This window comes from Dendrobates tinctorius, unplaced genomic scaffold, assembly GCF_039654945.1.
Source record: "Dendrobates tinctorius isolate UK_male_01 unplaced genomic scaffold, ASM3965494v1 ptg000103l, whole genome shotgun sequence".
In the NCBI taxonomy this organism is placed as follows: Eukaryota; Metazoa; Chordata; class Amphibia; order Anura; family Dendrobatidae; genus Dendrobates; species Dendrobates tinctorius.
The window spans coordinates 43,683,877-43,700,422 of record NW_027361771.1 but is presented as its reverse complement, the minus strand read 5'-3'; the positions used below and the strand labels follow the sequence as shown (position 1 = coordinate 43,700,422).

General features: G+C 33.6%; 1 protein-coding gene across 1 annotated transcript in view; it reads left to right on the top strand.

Moving 5' to 3' along the window:
- The first annotated feature begins 710 nt into the window (after window positions 1–710).
- The window catches only part of LOC141100100 (uncharacterized), a 56,251-nt gene continuing 40,415 nt past the window's right edge, over window positions 711–16,546 (top strand). The window contains exon 1 of the mRNA XM_073588322.1: window positions 711–947. The gene's annotated coding sequence lies outside the window, so the exon portion shown is untranslated. The remainder of the gene's footprint in view (window positions 948–16,546) is intronic.

The window sequence follows — 16,546 nt, the reverse complement described above, 5'->3', positions numbered from 1 at the left end:
TTTTTGCTGCGGTTCCGCTGCGGTTTTGGCCCTGCGGAACCGCAGCAGTTCCGCAGACATGGTACAGTACCATGTAACCCTATGGGTTTTCAAAACCACTGTGCTCACGCTGCGGTTTTTTTTCCGCAGCATGTCAATTGTTTCTGCGGATTCTGCTGCGGTTTCACACCTTTAACATAGTAGAGGTGTGAAACTGCAGGGCAAAACCGCAGACCAAACCGCAGCAAAACCGCAGGTCACTTTACCTGCGGTTCCGCGTGAAAAAACCCGCAGGTGAATCTGCAGCGTGTGCACACAGCCTTAAGATGGAGCTGGGCCTTAGCTATTGAGCTGCAAAGGTTGCACACGTGGTATGTGCACACATAATGTACTTTCGCTGAACTGTCCACCAGTGAGATATATACAGTATTAGAATTTTCAGAAAAATATGTTTTTGACAACCCATGCGCCCTTTTAGGCCCAATCTGTACGTACATGAACACATTTTATTTAAAAATATAATCCCTCAGATATTGAACACTGGATTTACATAATTTAAACATCTTATTGGGATTTTTCTTGAGTTTGGTGTAATTAAGCATTTGCGTATTGCAACGAAAGTACAAACGATAGTGGCTGCCATGTTGCTGCAGCCTTGCAGCTGCCTCTTCCGACCACTAGAAGGAGCAATGTCCACACACAACGTCATGTGTTTTCGGAAAGCTGAACTGTCCGGTAAGCAGTGAGGAGTGTCGGTGTCTCCGGGTTGTGGTGGGGTGTGAAATGCTAAATCTGTAATTTTCCTGAAGCTTTAGAAGGGACAGCAGTACAACATAGTCATAGCCCCTCTCAACTGACAGTGCCAAAGATCACATGACTCCTCCCAGAATCCTCTGCACCGACTGTTACTTCCGTGTTCTAATCTCACATCTACTGGAGCAAAGGACTGAGCTGAATGGTAACAAAAGGTACAAGAGCCTGTAATATCGTGTATAATGTACACTGCTGAGTAAGAACCAGTAATATAATGTACACTGCTGTGTAATAACCTGTAATATAGTGTATAATGTACACTGCTGTGTAATAACCAGAAATATAGTGTATAATGTACACTGCTGTGTAATAACCTGTAATATAGTGTATAATGTACACTGCTGAGTAATAACCTGTAATATAGTGTACACTGCTGTGTAATAACCTGTAATATCATGTATAATGTACACTGCTGTGTAATAACCTGTAATATAGTGTATAATGTACACTGCTGTGTAATAACCTGTAATATAGTGTACACTGCTGTGTAATAACCTGTAATATCGTGTATAATGTACACTGCTGTGTAATAACCTGTAATATAGTGTATAATGTACACTGCTGAGTAAGAACCAGTAATATAGTGTATAATGTACACTGCTGTGTAAGAACCAGTAATATAATGTACACTGCTGAGTAATAACCAGTAATATAGTGTATAATGTACACTGCTGAGTAAGAACCAGTAATATAGTGTATAATGTACACTGCTGTGTAAGAACCAGTAATATAATGTACACTGCTGAGTAATAACCAGTAATATAGTGTATAATGTACACTGCTGTGTAATAACCTGTAATATAGTGTACACTGCTGTGTAATAACCTGTAATATAGTGTACACTGCTGTGTAATAACCTGTAATATCGTGTATAATGTACACTGCTGTGTAATAACCTGTAATATAGTGTATAATGTACACTGCTGAGTAATAACCAGTAATATAGTGTATAATGTACACTGCTGTGTAATAACCTGTAATGTAGTGTATAATGTACACTGCTGTGTAAGAACCAGTAATATAATGTACACTGCTGAGTAATAACCAGTAATATAGTGTATAATGTACACTGCTGTGTAATAACCTGTAATATAGTGTACACTGCTGTGTAATAACCTGTAATATAGTGTACACTGCTGTGTAATAACCTGTAATATCGTGTATAATGTACACTGCTGTGTAATAACCTGTAATATAGTGTATAATGTACACTGCTGAGTAAGAACCAGTAATATAGTGTATAATGTACACTGCTGTGTAAGAACCAGTAATATAATGTACACTGCTGAGTAATAACCAGTAATATAGTGTATAATGTACACTGCTGTGTAATAACCTGTAATATAGTGTACACTGCTGTGTAATAACCTGTAATATAGTGTACACTGCTGTGTAATAACCTGTAATATCGTGTATAATGTACACTGCTGTGTAATAACCTGTAATATAGTGTATAATGTACACTGCTGAGTAAGAACCAGTAATATAGTGTATAATGTACACTGCTGTGTAAGAACCAGTAATATAATGTACACTGCTGAGTAATAACCAGTAATATAGTGTATAATGTACACTGCTGTGTAATAACCTGTAATGTAGTGTACACTGCTGTGTAATAACCAGTAATATAGTGTATAATGTACACTGCTGTGTAATAACCAGTAATATAGTGTATAATGTACACTGCTGTGTAATAACCTGTAATATAGTGTATAATGTACACTGCTGTGTAATAACCTGTAATATAGTGTACACTGCTGTGTAATAACCAGTAATATCGTGTATAATGTACACTGCTGAGTAAGAACCAGTAATATAGTGTATAATGTACACTGCTGAGTAAGAACCAGTAATATAGTGTATAATGTACACTGCTGTGTAAGAACCAGTAATATAATGTACACTGCTGAGTAATAACCAGTAATATAGTGTATAATGTACACTGCTGAGTAATAACCAGTAATATAGTGTATAATGTACACTGCTGTGTAATAACCTGTAATATAGTGTACACTGCTGTGTAATAACCTGTAATATAGTGTACACTGCTGTGTAATAACCTGTAATATCGTGTATAATGTACACTGCTGTGTAATAACCTGTAATATAGTGTATAATGTACACTGCTGAGTAATAACCAGTAATATAGTGTATAATGTACACTGCTGTGTAATAACCTGTAATGTAGTGTATAATGTACACTGCTGTGTAAGAACCAGTAATATAATGTACACTGCTGAGTAATAACCAGTAATATAGTGTATAATGTACACTGCTGTGTAATAACCTGTAATATAGTGTACACTGCTGTGTAATAACCTGTAATATAGTGTACACTGCTGTGTAATAACCTGTAATATCGTGTATAATGTACACTGCTGTGTAATAACCTGTAATATAGTGTATAATGTACACTGCTGAGTAAGAACCAGTAATATAGTGTATAATGTACACTGCTGTGTAAGAACCAGTAATATAATGTACACTGCTGAGTAATAACCAGTAATATAGTGTATAATGTACACTGCTGTGTAATAACCTGTAATATAGTGTACACTGCTGTGTAATAACCTGTAATATAGTGTACACTGCTGTGTAATAACCTGTAATATCGTGTATAATGTACACTGCTGTGTAATAACCTGTAATATAGTGTATAATGTACACTGCTGAGTAAGAACCAGTAATATAGTGTATAATGTACACTGCTGTGTAAGAACCAGTAATATAATGTACACTGCTGAGTAATAACCAGTAATATAGTGTATAATGTACACTGCTGTGTAATAACCTGTAATATAGTGTACACTGCTGTGTAATAACCAGTAATATAGTGTATAATGTACACTGCTGTGTAATAACCAGTAATATAGTGTATAATGTACACTGCTGTGTAATAACCTGTAATATAGTGTATAATGTACACTGCTGTGTAATAACCTGTAATATAGTGTACACTGCTGTGTAATAACCAGTAATATCGTGTATAATGTACACTGCTGAGTAAGAACCAGTAATATAGTGTATAATGTACACTGCTGAGTAAGAACCAGTAATATAATGTACACTGCTGTGTAATAACCTGTAATATAGTGTATAATGTACACTGCTGTGTAATAACCTGTAATATAGTGTACACTGCTGTGTAATAACCAGTAATATAGTGTATAATGTACACTGCTGTGTAATAACCAGAAATATAGTGTATAATGTACACTGCTGTGTAATAACCAGAAATATAGTGTACACTGCTGTGTAATAACCTGTAATATAGTGTACACTGCTGTGTAATAACCTGTAATATAGTGTACACTGCTGTGTAATAACCTGTAATATCGTGTATAATGTACACTGCTGTGTAATAACCTGTAATATAGTGTATAATGTACACTGCTGAGTAAGAACCAGTAATATAGTGTATAATGTACACTGCTGTGTAAGAACCAGTAATATAATGTACACTGCTGAGTAATAACCAGTAATATAGTGTATAATGTACACTGCTGTGTAATAACCTGTAATATAGTGTACACTGCTGTGTAATAACCAGTAATATAGTGTATAATGTACACTGCTGTGTAATAACCAGTAATATAGTGTATAATGTACACTGCTGTGTAATAACCTGTAATATAGTGTATAATGTACACTGCTGTGTAATAACCTGTAATATAGTGTACACTGCTGTGTAATAACCAGTAATATCGTGTATAATGTACACTGCTGAGTAAGAACCAGTAATATAGTGTATAATGTACACTGCTGAGTAAGAACCAGTAATATAATGTACACTGCTGTGTAATAACCTGTAATATAGTGTATAATGTACACTGCTGTGTAATAACCTGTAATATAGTGTACACTGCTGTGTAATAACCAGTAATATAGTGTATAATGTACACTGCTGTGTAATAACCAGAAATATAGTGTATAATGTACACTGCTGTGTAATAACCTGTAATATAGTGTACACTGCTGTGTAATAACCTGTAATATAGTGTACACTGCTGTGTAATAACCTGTAATATCGTGTATAATGTACACTGCTGTGTAATAACCTGTAATATAGTGTATAATGTACACTGCTGAGTAAGAACCAGTAATATAGTGTATAATGTACACTGCTGAGTAAGAACCAGTAATATAGTGTATAATGTACACTGCTGTGTAAGAACCAGTAATATAATGTACACTGCTGTGTAATAACCAGTAATATAGTGTATAATGTACACTGCTGTGTAATAACCTGTAATATAGTGTACACTGCTGTGTAATAACCAGTAATATAGTGTATAATGTACACTGCTGTGTAATAACCAGAAATATAGTGTATAATGTACACTGCTGTGTAATAACCTGTAATATAGTGTACACTGCTGTGTAATAACCTGTAATATAGTGTACACTGCTGTGTAATAACCTGTAATATCGTGTATAATGTACACTGCTGAGTAAGAACCAGTAATATAGTGTGTAATGTACACTGCTGAGTAAGAACCAGTAATATAGTGTATAATGTACACTGCTGTGTAAGAACCAGTAATATAGTGTATAATGTACACTGCTGTGTAATAACCTGTAATATAGTGTATAATATACACTGCTGTGTAATAACCAGTAATATAGTGTATAATGTACACTGCTGAGTAAGAACCAGTAATATAGTGTATAATGTACACTGCTGTGTAATAACCTGTAATATAGTGTATAATATACACTGCTGTGTAATAACCTGTAATATAGTGTATAATGTACACTGCTGTGTAATAACCAGTAATATAGTGTATAATGTACACTGCTGTGTAAGAACCAGTAATATAGTGTATAATGTACACTGCTGTGTAAGAACCAGTAATATAGTGTATAATGTACACTGCTGTGTAATAACCTGTAATATAGTGTATAATGTACACTGCTGTGTAAGAACCAGTAATATAGTGTATAATGTACACTGCTGTGTAAGAACCAGTAATATAGTGTATAATGTACACTGCTGTGTAAGAACCTGTAATATAGTGTATAATATACACTGCTGTGTAATAACCAGTAATATAGTGTATAATGTACACTGCTGAGTAAGAACCAGTAATATAGTGTATAATGTACACTGCTGTGTAATAACCTGTAATATAGTGTATAATATACACTGCTGTGTAATAACCTGTAATATAGTGTATAATGTACACTGCTGTGTAATAACCTGTAATATAGTGTACACTGCTGTGTAATAACCAGTAATATAGTGTATAATGTACACTGCTGTGTAATAACCAGAAATATAGTGTATAATGTACACTGCTGTGTAATAACCTGTAATATAGTGTACACTGCTGTGTAATAACCTGTAATATAGTGTACACTGCTGTGTAATAACCTGTAATATCGTGTATAATGTACACTGCTGAGTAAGAACCAGTAATATAGTGTATAATGTACACTGCTGAGTAAGAACCAGTAATATAGTGTATAATGTACACTGCTGTGTAAGAACCAGTAATATAGTGTATAATGTACACTGCTGTGTAATAACCAGTAATATAGTGTATAATGTACACTGCTGAGTAAGAACCAGTAATATAGTGTATAATGTACACTGCTGTGTAATAACCTGTAATATAGTGTATAATATACACTGCTGTGTAATAACCTGTAATATAGTGTATAATGTACACTGCTGAGTAAGAACCAGTAATATAGTGTATAATGTACACTGCTGTGTAAGAACCAGAAATATAGTGTACACTGCTGTGTAATAACCTGTAATATCGTGTATAATGTACACTGCTGTGTAAGAACCAGTAATATAATGTACACTGCTGTGTAATAACCTGTAATATAGTGTATAATGTACACTGCTGTGTAATAACCTGTAATATAGTGTATAATGTACACTGCTGTGTAATAACCTGTAATATAGTGTATAATGTACACTGCTGTGTAAGAACCAGTAATATAGTGTATAATGTACACAGGTATGTAATAACCTGCAATATAATGTACACTGCTGTGTAATAACCAGTAATATAGTGTACACTGCTGTGTAATACCCTGTAATATAGTGTATAATGTACACTGCTGTGTAATAACCTGTAATATAGTGTATAATGTACACTGCTGTGTAAGAACCAGAAATATAGTGTACACTGCTGTGTAATAACCTGTAATATCGTGTATAATGTACACTGCTGAGTAAGAACCAGTAATATAGTGTATAATGTACACAGCTATGTAATAACCTGCAATATAATGTACACTGCTGTGTAATAACCAGTAATATAGTGTACACTGCTGTGTAATAACCTGTAATATCGTGTACACTCCTGTGTAATAAACTGTAATATAGTGTATAATGTACACTGCTATGTAATAACCTCCAATATAATGTATAACATACACTGCTGTGTTATTACCAGTAATATAGTGTATAATGTACACTGCTGTGTAATAACCAGTAATATAGTGTACACTGCTGTGTAATAACCTGTAATGTAGTGTATAATGTACACTGCTGTGTAATAACCAGTAATATAGTATACACTGCTGTGTAATAACCTGTAATATAGTGTATAATGTACACTGCTGTGTAATAACCAGTAATATAGTGTACACTTCTGTGTAATAACCTGTAATGTAGTGTATAATGTACACTGCTATGTAATAACCAGTAATATAGTGTACACTCCTGTGTAATAAGCTGTAATATAGTGTATAATGTACACTGCTATGTAATAACCTCCAATATAATGTATAACATACACTGCTGTGTTATAACCAGTAATATAGTGTATAATGTACACTGCTGTGTAATAACCAGTAATATAGTGTACACTGCTGTGTAATAACCTGTAATGTAGTGTATAATGTACACTGCTGTGTAATAACCAGTAATATAGTGTACACTGCTGTGTTATAACCAGTAATATAGTGTATAATGTACACTGCTGTGTAATAACCAGTAATATAGTATACACTGCCGTGTAATAACCTGTAATATAGTGTATAATGTACACTGCTGTGTAATAACCAGTAATATAGTGTACACTTCTGTGTAATAACCTGTAATGTAGTGTATAATGTACACTGCTATGTAATAACCAGTAATATAGTGTACACTCCTGTGTAATAAACTGTAATATAGTGTATAATGTACACTGCTATGTAATAACCTGTAATATAGTGTATAATGTACACTGCTGTGTAATAACCTGTAATATAGTGTATAATGTACACTGCTGTGTAATAACCTGTAATATCGTGTATAATGTACACTGCTGAGTAAGAACCAGTAATATAGTGTATAATGTACACTGCTGTGTAAGAACCAGAAATATAGTGTACACTGCTGTGTAATAACCTGTAATATCGTGTATAATGTACACTGCTGTGTAAGAACCAGTAATATAATGTACACTGCTGTGTAATAACCTGTAATATAGTGTATAATGTACACTGCTGTGTAATAACCTGTAATATAGTGTATAATGTACACTGCTGTGTAATAACCTGTAATATAGTGTATAATGTACACTGCTGTGTAATAACCTGTAATATAGTGTATAATGTACACTGCTGTGTAAGAACCAGTAATATAGTGTATAATGTACACAGGTATGTAATAACCTGCAATATAATGTACACTGCTGTGTAATAACCAGTAATATAGTGTACACTGCTGTGTAATAACCTGTAATATAGTGTATAATGTACACTGCTGTGTAATAACCTGTAATATAGTGTATAATGTACACTGCTGTGTAAGAACCAGAAATATAGTGTACACTGCTGTGTAATAACCTGTAATATCGTGTATAATGTACACTGCTGAGTAAGAACCAGTAATATAGTGTATAATGTACACAGGTATGTAATAACCTGCAATATAATGTACACTGCTGTGTAATAACCAGTAATATAGTGTACACTGCTGTGTAATAACCTGTAATATCGTGTACACTCCTGTGTAACAAACTGTAATATAGTGTATAATGTACACTGCTATGTAATAACCTCCAATATAATGTATAACATACACTGCTGTGTTATTACCAGTAATATAGTGTATAATGTACACTGCTGTGTAATAACCAGTAATATAGTGTACACTGCTGTGTAATAACCTGTAATGTAGTGTATAATGTACACTGCTGTGTAATAACCAGTAATATAGTATACACTGCTGTGTAATAACCTGTAATATAGTGTATAATGTACACTGCTGTGTAATAACCAGTAATATAGTGTACAATTCTGTGTAAGAACCAGTAATATAATGTACACTGCTGTGTAATAACCTGTAATATAGTGTATAATGTACACTGCTGTGTAATAACCTGTAATATAGTGTATAATGTACACTGCTGTGTAATAACCTGTAATATAGTGTATAATGTACACTGCTGTGTAAGAACCAGTAATATAGTGTATAATGTACACAGGTATGTAATAACCTGCAATATAATGTACACTGCTGTGTAATAACCAGTAATATAGTGTACACTGCTGTGTAATAACCTGTAATATAGTGTATAATGTACACTGCTGTGTAATAACCTGTAATATAGTGTATAATGTACACTGCTGTGTAAGAACCAGAAATATAGTGTACACTGCTGTGTAATAACCTGTAATATCGTGTATAATGTACACTACTGTGTAATAACCTGTAATATCGTGTATAATGTACACTGCTGAGTAAGAACCAGTAATATAGTGTATAATGTACACAGCTATGTAATAACCTGCAATATAATGTACACTGCTGTGTAATAACCAGTAATATAGTGTACACTGCTGTGTAATAACCTGTAATATCGTGTACACTCCTGTGTAATAAACTGTAATATAGTGTATAATGTACACTGCTATGTAATAACCTCCAATATAATGTATAACATACACTGCTGTGTTATTACCAGTAATATAGTGTATAATGTACACTGCTGTGTAATAACCAGTAATATAGTGTACACTGCTGTGTAATAACCTGTAATGTAGTGTATAATGTACACTGCTGTGTAATAACCAGTAATATAGTATACACTGCTGTGTAATAACCTGTAATATAGTGTATAATGTACACTGCTGTGTAATAACCAGTAATATAGTGTACACTTCTGTGTAATAACCTGTAATGTAGTGTATAATGTACACTGCTATGTAATAACCAGTAATATAGTGTACACTCCTGTGTAATAAGCTGTAATATAGTGTATAATGTACACTGCTATGTAATAACCTCCAATATAATGTATAACATACACTGCTGTGTTATAACCAGTAATATAGTGTATAATGTACACTGCTGTGTAATAACCAGTAATATAGTGTACACTGCTGTGTAATAACCTGTAATGTAGTGTATAATGTACACTGCTGTGTAATAACCAGTAATATAGTGTACACTGCTGTGTTATAACCAGTAATATAGTGTATAATGTACACTGCTGTGTAATAACCAGTAATATAGTATACACTGCCGTGTAATAACCTGTAATATAGTGTATAATGTACACTGCTGTGTAATAACCAGTAATATAGTGTACACTTCTGTGTAATAACCTGTAATGTAGTGTATAATGTACACTGCTATGTAATAACCAGTAATATAGTGTACACTCCTGTGTAATAAACTGTAATATAGTGTATAATGTACACTGCTATGTAATAACCTCCAATATAATGTATAATATACACTGCTGTGTAATAACCAGTAATATAGTGTATAATGTACACTGCTATGTAATAACCTGCAATATAATGTACACTGCTGTGTAATAACCAGTAATATAGTGTACACTCCTGTGTAATAAACTGTAATGTAGTGTATAATGTAAACTGCTATGTAATAACCTCCAATATAATGTATAACATACGCTGCTGTGTTATATCCAGTAATATAGTGTATAATGTACACTGCTGTGTAATAACCAGTAATATAGTATACACTGCTGTGTAATAACCTGTAATGTAGTGTATAATGTACACTGGTGTGTAATAACCAGTAATATAGTGTACACTGCTGTGTAATAACCTGTAATGTAGTGTATAATGTACACTGCTGTGTAATAACCAGTAATATAGTGTACACTGCTGTGTAATAACCTGTAATGTAGTGTATAATGTACACTGCTGTGTAATAACCAGTTATATAGTGTACACTGCTGTGTAATAGCCTGTAATATAGTGTATAATGTACACTGCTGTGTAATAACCAGTAATATAGTGTACACTGCTGTGTAATAACCTGTAATGTAGTGTATAATGTACACTGCTATGTAATAACCAGTAATATAGTGTACACTCCTGTGTAATAAACTGTAATATAGTGTATAATGTACACTGCTATGTAATAACCTCCAATATAATGTATAATATACACTGCTGTGTAATAACCAGTAATATAGTGTATAATGTACACTGCTATGTAATAACCTGCAATATAATGTACACTGCTGTGTAATAACCAGTAATATAGTGTACACTCCTGTGTAATAAACTGTAATGTAGTGTATAATGTAAACTGCTATGTAATAACCTCCAATATAATGTATAACATACGCTGCTGTGTTATATCCAGTAATATAGTGTATAATGTACACTGCTGTGTAATAACCAGTAATATAGTGTACACTGCTGTGTAATAACCAGTAATATAGTGTACAATGCTGTGTAATAACCTGTAATGTAGTGTATAATGTACACTGCTGTGTAATCAGTATTATAGTGTACACTCTTGTGTAATAAACTGTAATATAGTGTATAATGTAAACTGCTATGGAATAACCTCCAATATAATGTATAATATACACTGCTGTGTAATAACCAGTAATATAGTGTATAATGTACACTGCTATGTAATAACCTGCAATATAATGTACACTGCTGTGTAATAACCAGTAATATAGTGTACACTCCTGTGTAATAACCTGTAATATCGTGTATAATGTACACTGCTGAGTAATAACCAGTAATATAGTGTACACTGCTGTGTAATAACCAGTAATATAGTTTATAATGTACACTGCTATGTAATAACCTGCAATATAATGTATAATGTACACTGCTGTGTAATAACCAGTAATATAGTGTACACTGCTGTGTAATAACCTGTAATGTAGTGTATAATGTACACTGCTGTGTAATAACCGGTAATATAGTGTACACTGCTGTGTAATAACCTGTAATGTAGTGTATAATGTACACTGCTGTGTAATAGTAATATAGTGTACACTGCTGTGTAATAACCTGTAATGTAGTGTATAATGTACACTGCTGTGTAATAACCAGTAATAGTGTACACTCCTGTGTAATAACCTGTAATATCGTGTATAATGTACACTGCTGAGTAATAACCAGTAATATAGTGTACACTGCTGTGTAATAACCAGTAATATAGTGTATAATGTACACTGCTATGTAATAACCTGCAATATAATGTATAATGTACACTGCTGTGTAATAACCAGTAATATAGTGTACACTGCTGTGTAATAACCTGTAATGTAGTGTATAATGTACACTGCTAAGTAATAACCAGTAATATAGTGTACACTGCTGTGTAATAACCAGTAATATAGTTTATAATGTACACTGCTATGTAATAACCTGCAATATAATGTATAATGTACACTGCTGTGTAATAACCAGTAATATAGTGTACACTGCTGTGTAATAACCTGTAATGTAGTGTATAATGTACACTGCTGTGTAATAACCAGTATTATAGTGTACACGCCTGTGTAATAAACTGTAATATAGTGTATAATGTAAACTGCTATGTAATAACCTCCAATATAATGTATAATATCACTGCTGTGTAATAACCAGTAATATAGTGTATAATGTACACTGCTGTGTAATAACCAGTAATATAGTGTTCACTGCTGTGTAATAACCTGTAATGTAGTGTATAATGTACACTGCTGTGTAATAACCAGTATTATAGTGTTCACTGCTGTGTAATAACCTGTAATGTAGTGTATAATGTACACTGCTGTGTAATAACCAGTATTATAGTGTACACTCCTGTGTAATAAACTGTAATATAGTGTATAATGTAAACTGCTAGGTAATAACCTCCAATATAATGTATAATATACACTGCTGTGTAATAACCAGTAATAGTGTATGATGTACACTGCTGTGTAATAACCTGTAATATAGTGTATAATGTACACTCCTGTGTAATAACCTGTAATATAATGTACACTGCTGTGTAATAAACTGTAATATAGTGTATAATGTACACTGCTGTGTAATAACCTGTAATATAGTGTATAATGTACACTGCTGTGTAATAACCTGTAATATAGTGTATAATGTACACTCCTGTGTAATAATCTGTAATATAATGTACACTGCTGTGCAATAAACTGTAATATAGTGTATAATGTACACTGCTATGTAATAACCTGTAATATAGTGTATAATGTACACTGCTGTGTAATAACCTGTAATATAGTGTATAATGTACACTCCTGTGTAATAAACTGTAATATAGTGTATAATGTACACTGCTGTGTAATAACCAGTAATATAGTGTACACTTCTGTGTAATAACCTGTAATATAGTGTACACTGCTGTGTAATAACCTGTAATATAGTGTATACTGTACACTACTGTGTAATAACCAGTAATATAGTGTACATTCCTCTGTAATAACTTGTAATATAGTGTATGATGTACACTGCTGTGTAATAACCTGTAATATAGTGTATAATGTACACTCCTGTGTAATAACCTGTAATATAATGTACACTGCTGTGTAATAAACTGTAATATAGTGTATAATGTACACTGCTGTGTAATAACCTGTAATATAGTGTATAATGTACACTGCTGTGTAATAACCTGTAATATAGTGTATAATGTACACTCCTGTGTAATAATCTGTAATATAATGTACACTGCTGTGCAATAAACTGTAATATAGTGTATAATGTACACTGCTATGTAATAACCTGTAATATAGTGTATAATGTACACTGCTGTGTAATAACCTGTAATATAGTGTATAATGTACACTCCTGTGTAATAAACTGTAATATAGTGTATAATGTACACTGCTGTGTAATAACCAGTAATATAGTGTACACTTCTGTGTAATAACCTGTAATATAGTGTACACTGCTGTGTAATAACCTGTAATATAGTGTATACTGTACACTACTGTGTAATAACCAGTAATATAGTGTACATTCCTCTGTAATAACTTGTAATATAGTGTATAATGTACACTGCTGTGTAATAACCAGTAATATAGTGTACACTGCTGTGTAATAACCAGTAATATAGTGTACACTGCTGTGTAATAAACTGTAATATAGTGTATAATGTACACTGCTGTGTAATAATCTGTAATATAATGTACACTGCTGTGCAATAAACTGTAATATAGTGTATAATGTACACTGCTATGTAATAACCTGTAATATAGTGTATAATGTACACTGCTGTGTAATAACCTGTAATATAGTGTATAATGTACACTCCTGTGTAATAAACTGTAATATAGTGTATAATGTACACTGCTGTGTAATAACCAGTAATATAGTGTACACTTCTGTGTAATAACCTGTAATATAGTGTACACTGCTGTGTAATAACCTGTAATATAGTGTATACTGTACACTACTGTGTAATAACCAGTAATATAGTGTACATTCCTCTGTAATAACTTGTAATATAGTGTATAATGTACACTGCTGTGTAATAACCAGTAATATAGTGTACACTGCTGTGTAATAAACTGTAATATAGTGTATAATGTGCACTGCTATGTAATAACCTGCAATATTATGTATAATATACACTGCTGTGTAATAACCAGTAATATAGTGTACACTGCTGTGTAATAACCAGTAATATAGTGTACACTGCTGTGTAATAAACTGTAATATAGTGTATAATGTAAACTGCTATGTAATAACTTCCAATATAATGTATAAGGCTAAGTGCACACGTAACGGAACTCTCGCGGAAATTACCGCAAGAGTTCCGGAATTCCAGTCCGCGGGAAAATCGCATTTTAAATTCCCGCGATTTTCCCACGGAAAAACTAGCATTTTGCAAGCGGAATTAGCTTGCAGAATGCTAGCGTTTTCCAAGCGATCTGGAGCATCGCTTGGAGAACTGATTGACAGGTTGGTCACACTCGTCAAACACAGTGTTTGACGAGTGTGACCAACTTTTTACTACTGAGGCCGCCTATGCGGCATCAGTAGTAAAAGATAGGATGTAAAAAAAAATAAAAAATAGTGTTATTCTTACCCTCCGACGTCCCGCGCATCCGTTCCCAGTAATCCTTTGCGAAAATGCCCGCGATGACGTCAGTTCTCGCGGGATCGCGACGTCTCGCGGTAATTCGCGATGACGTCGCGCGAATGACCGCGAGAACGGACGTCATCGCGAGCATTTTCGCAAAGGACTACTGGGAACGGATGCGTGGAGAGAAGCGGGAAGGCTGCGCGGGACGTCGGAAGGTGAGAATAACAATATTTTTTATTTTTAAATTCTATTTTTTACAGGAATATGGTACCCAAAGCCCGGAGAACAGTCTCCTCTCCTCCGGACCGTGGGTACCATCCGCAAATGTTCTGCTTACTTTCCGCATGGTGTGCACAGCCACATGCGGAAAATAAGCGGAACAATGCATTCCTATGGGTGCGGGATCGCCGCGATTCCGCAAATTAATGAGCATGCTGCGGTTTTTACCGCGAAGCGATTCCGCCGCGGTAAAAACCGCAGCATTAGCACAGCATTGCGGAATCCCATAGGAATGCATGGGATGCTTATTTTTCGCGTTTTCGCGGCAAAATCGCGCGGTTAAAACCGCCTCGGAAACGCGAAAAAAACGCTACGTGTGAACTCAGCCTAATATACACTGCTGTGTAATAACCAGTAATATAGTGTACACTGCTGTGTAATAACCAGTAATATAGTGTACACTCCTGTGTAATAACCTGTAATATAGTGTATAATGTACACTGCTGTGTAATAACCTGTAATATAGTGTATAATGTACACTGATGTGTAATAACCAGTAATATAGTGTACACTGCTGTGTAATAAACTGTAATATAGTGTATAATGTACACTGCTATGTAATAACCTGCGATATAATGTATAATATACACTGCTGTGTAATAACCAGTAATATAGTGTACACTGCTGTATAATAACCAGTAATATAGTGTACACTGCTGTGTAATAAACTGTAATATAGTGTACACTGCTGTGTAATAACCAGTAACATAGTGTACACTCCTGTGTAATAAACTAATATAGTGTATAGTGTAAACTGCTATGTAATAACCTCCAATATAATGTATAATATACACTGCTGTGTAATAACCAGTAATATAGTGTATAATGTACACTGCTGTGTAATAACCAGTAATATAGTGTACACTGCTGTGTAATAACCTGTAATATAGTGTATAATGTACACTGCTGTGTAATAAACTGTAATATAGTGTATAATGTACACTGCTATATAATAACCAGTAATATAGTGTACACTGCTGTGTAATAACCTGTAATATAGTGTATAATGTGAACTATTGTTGAATAATAACCTGTAATATAGTGTATAATGTACACTCCTGTGTAATAACCTGTAATATAATGTACACTGCTGTGTAATAAACTGTAATATAGTGTATAATGTACACTACTATATAATAACCAGTAAGATAGTATACACTGCTGTGTAATAACCTGTAATATAGTGTATAATGTACACTGCTGTGTTAT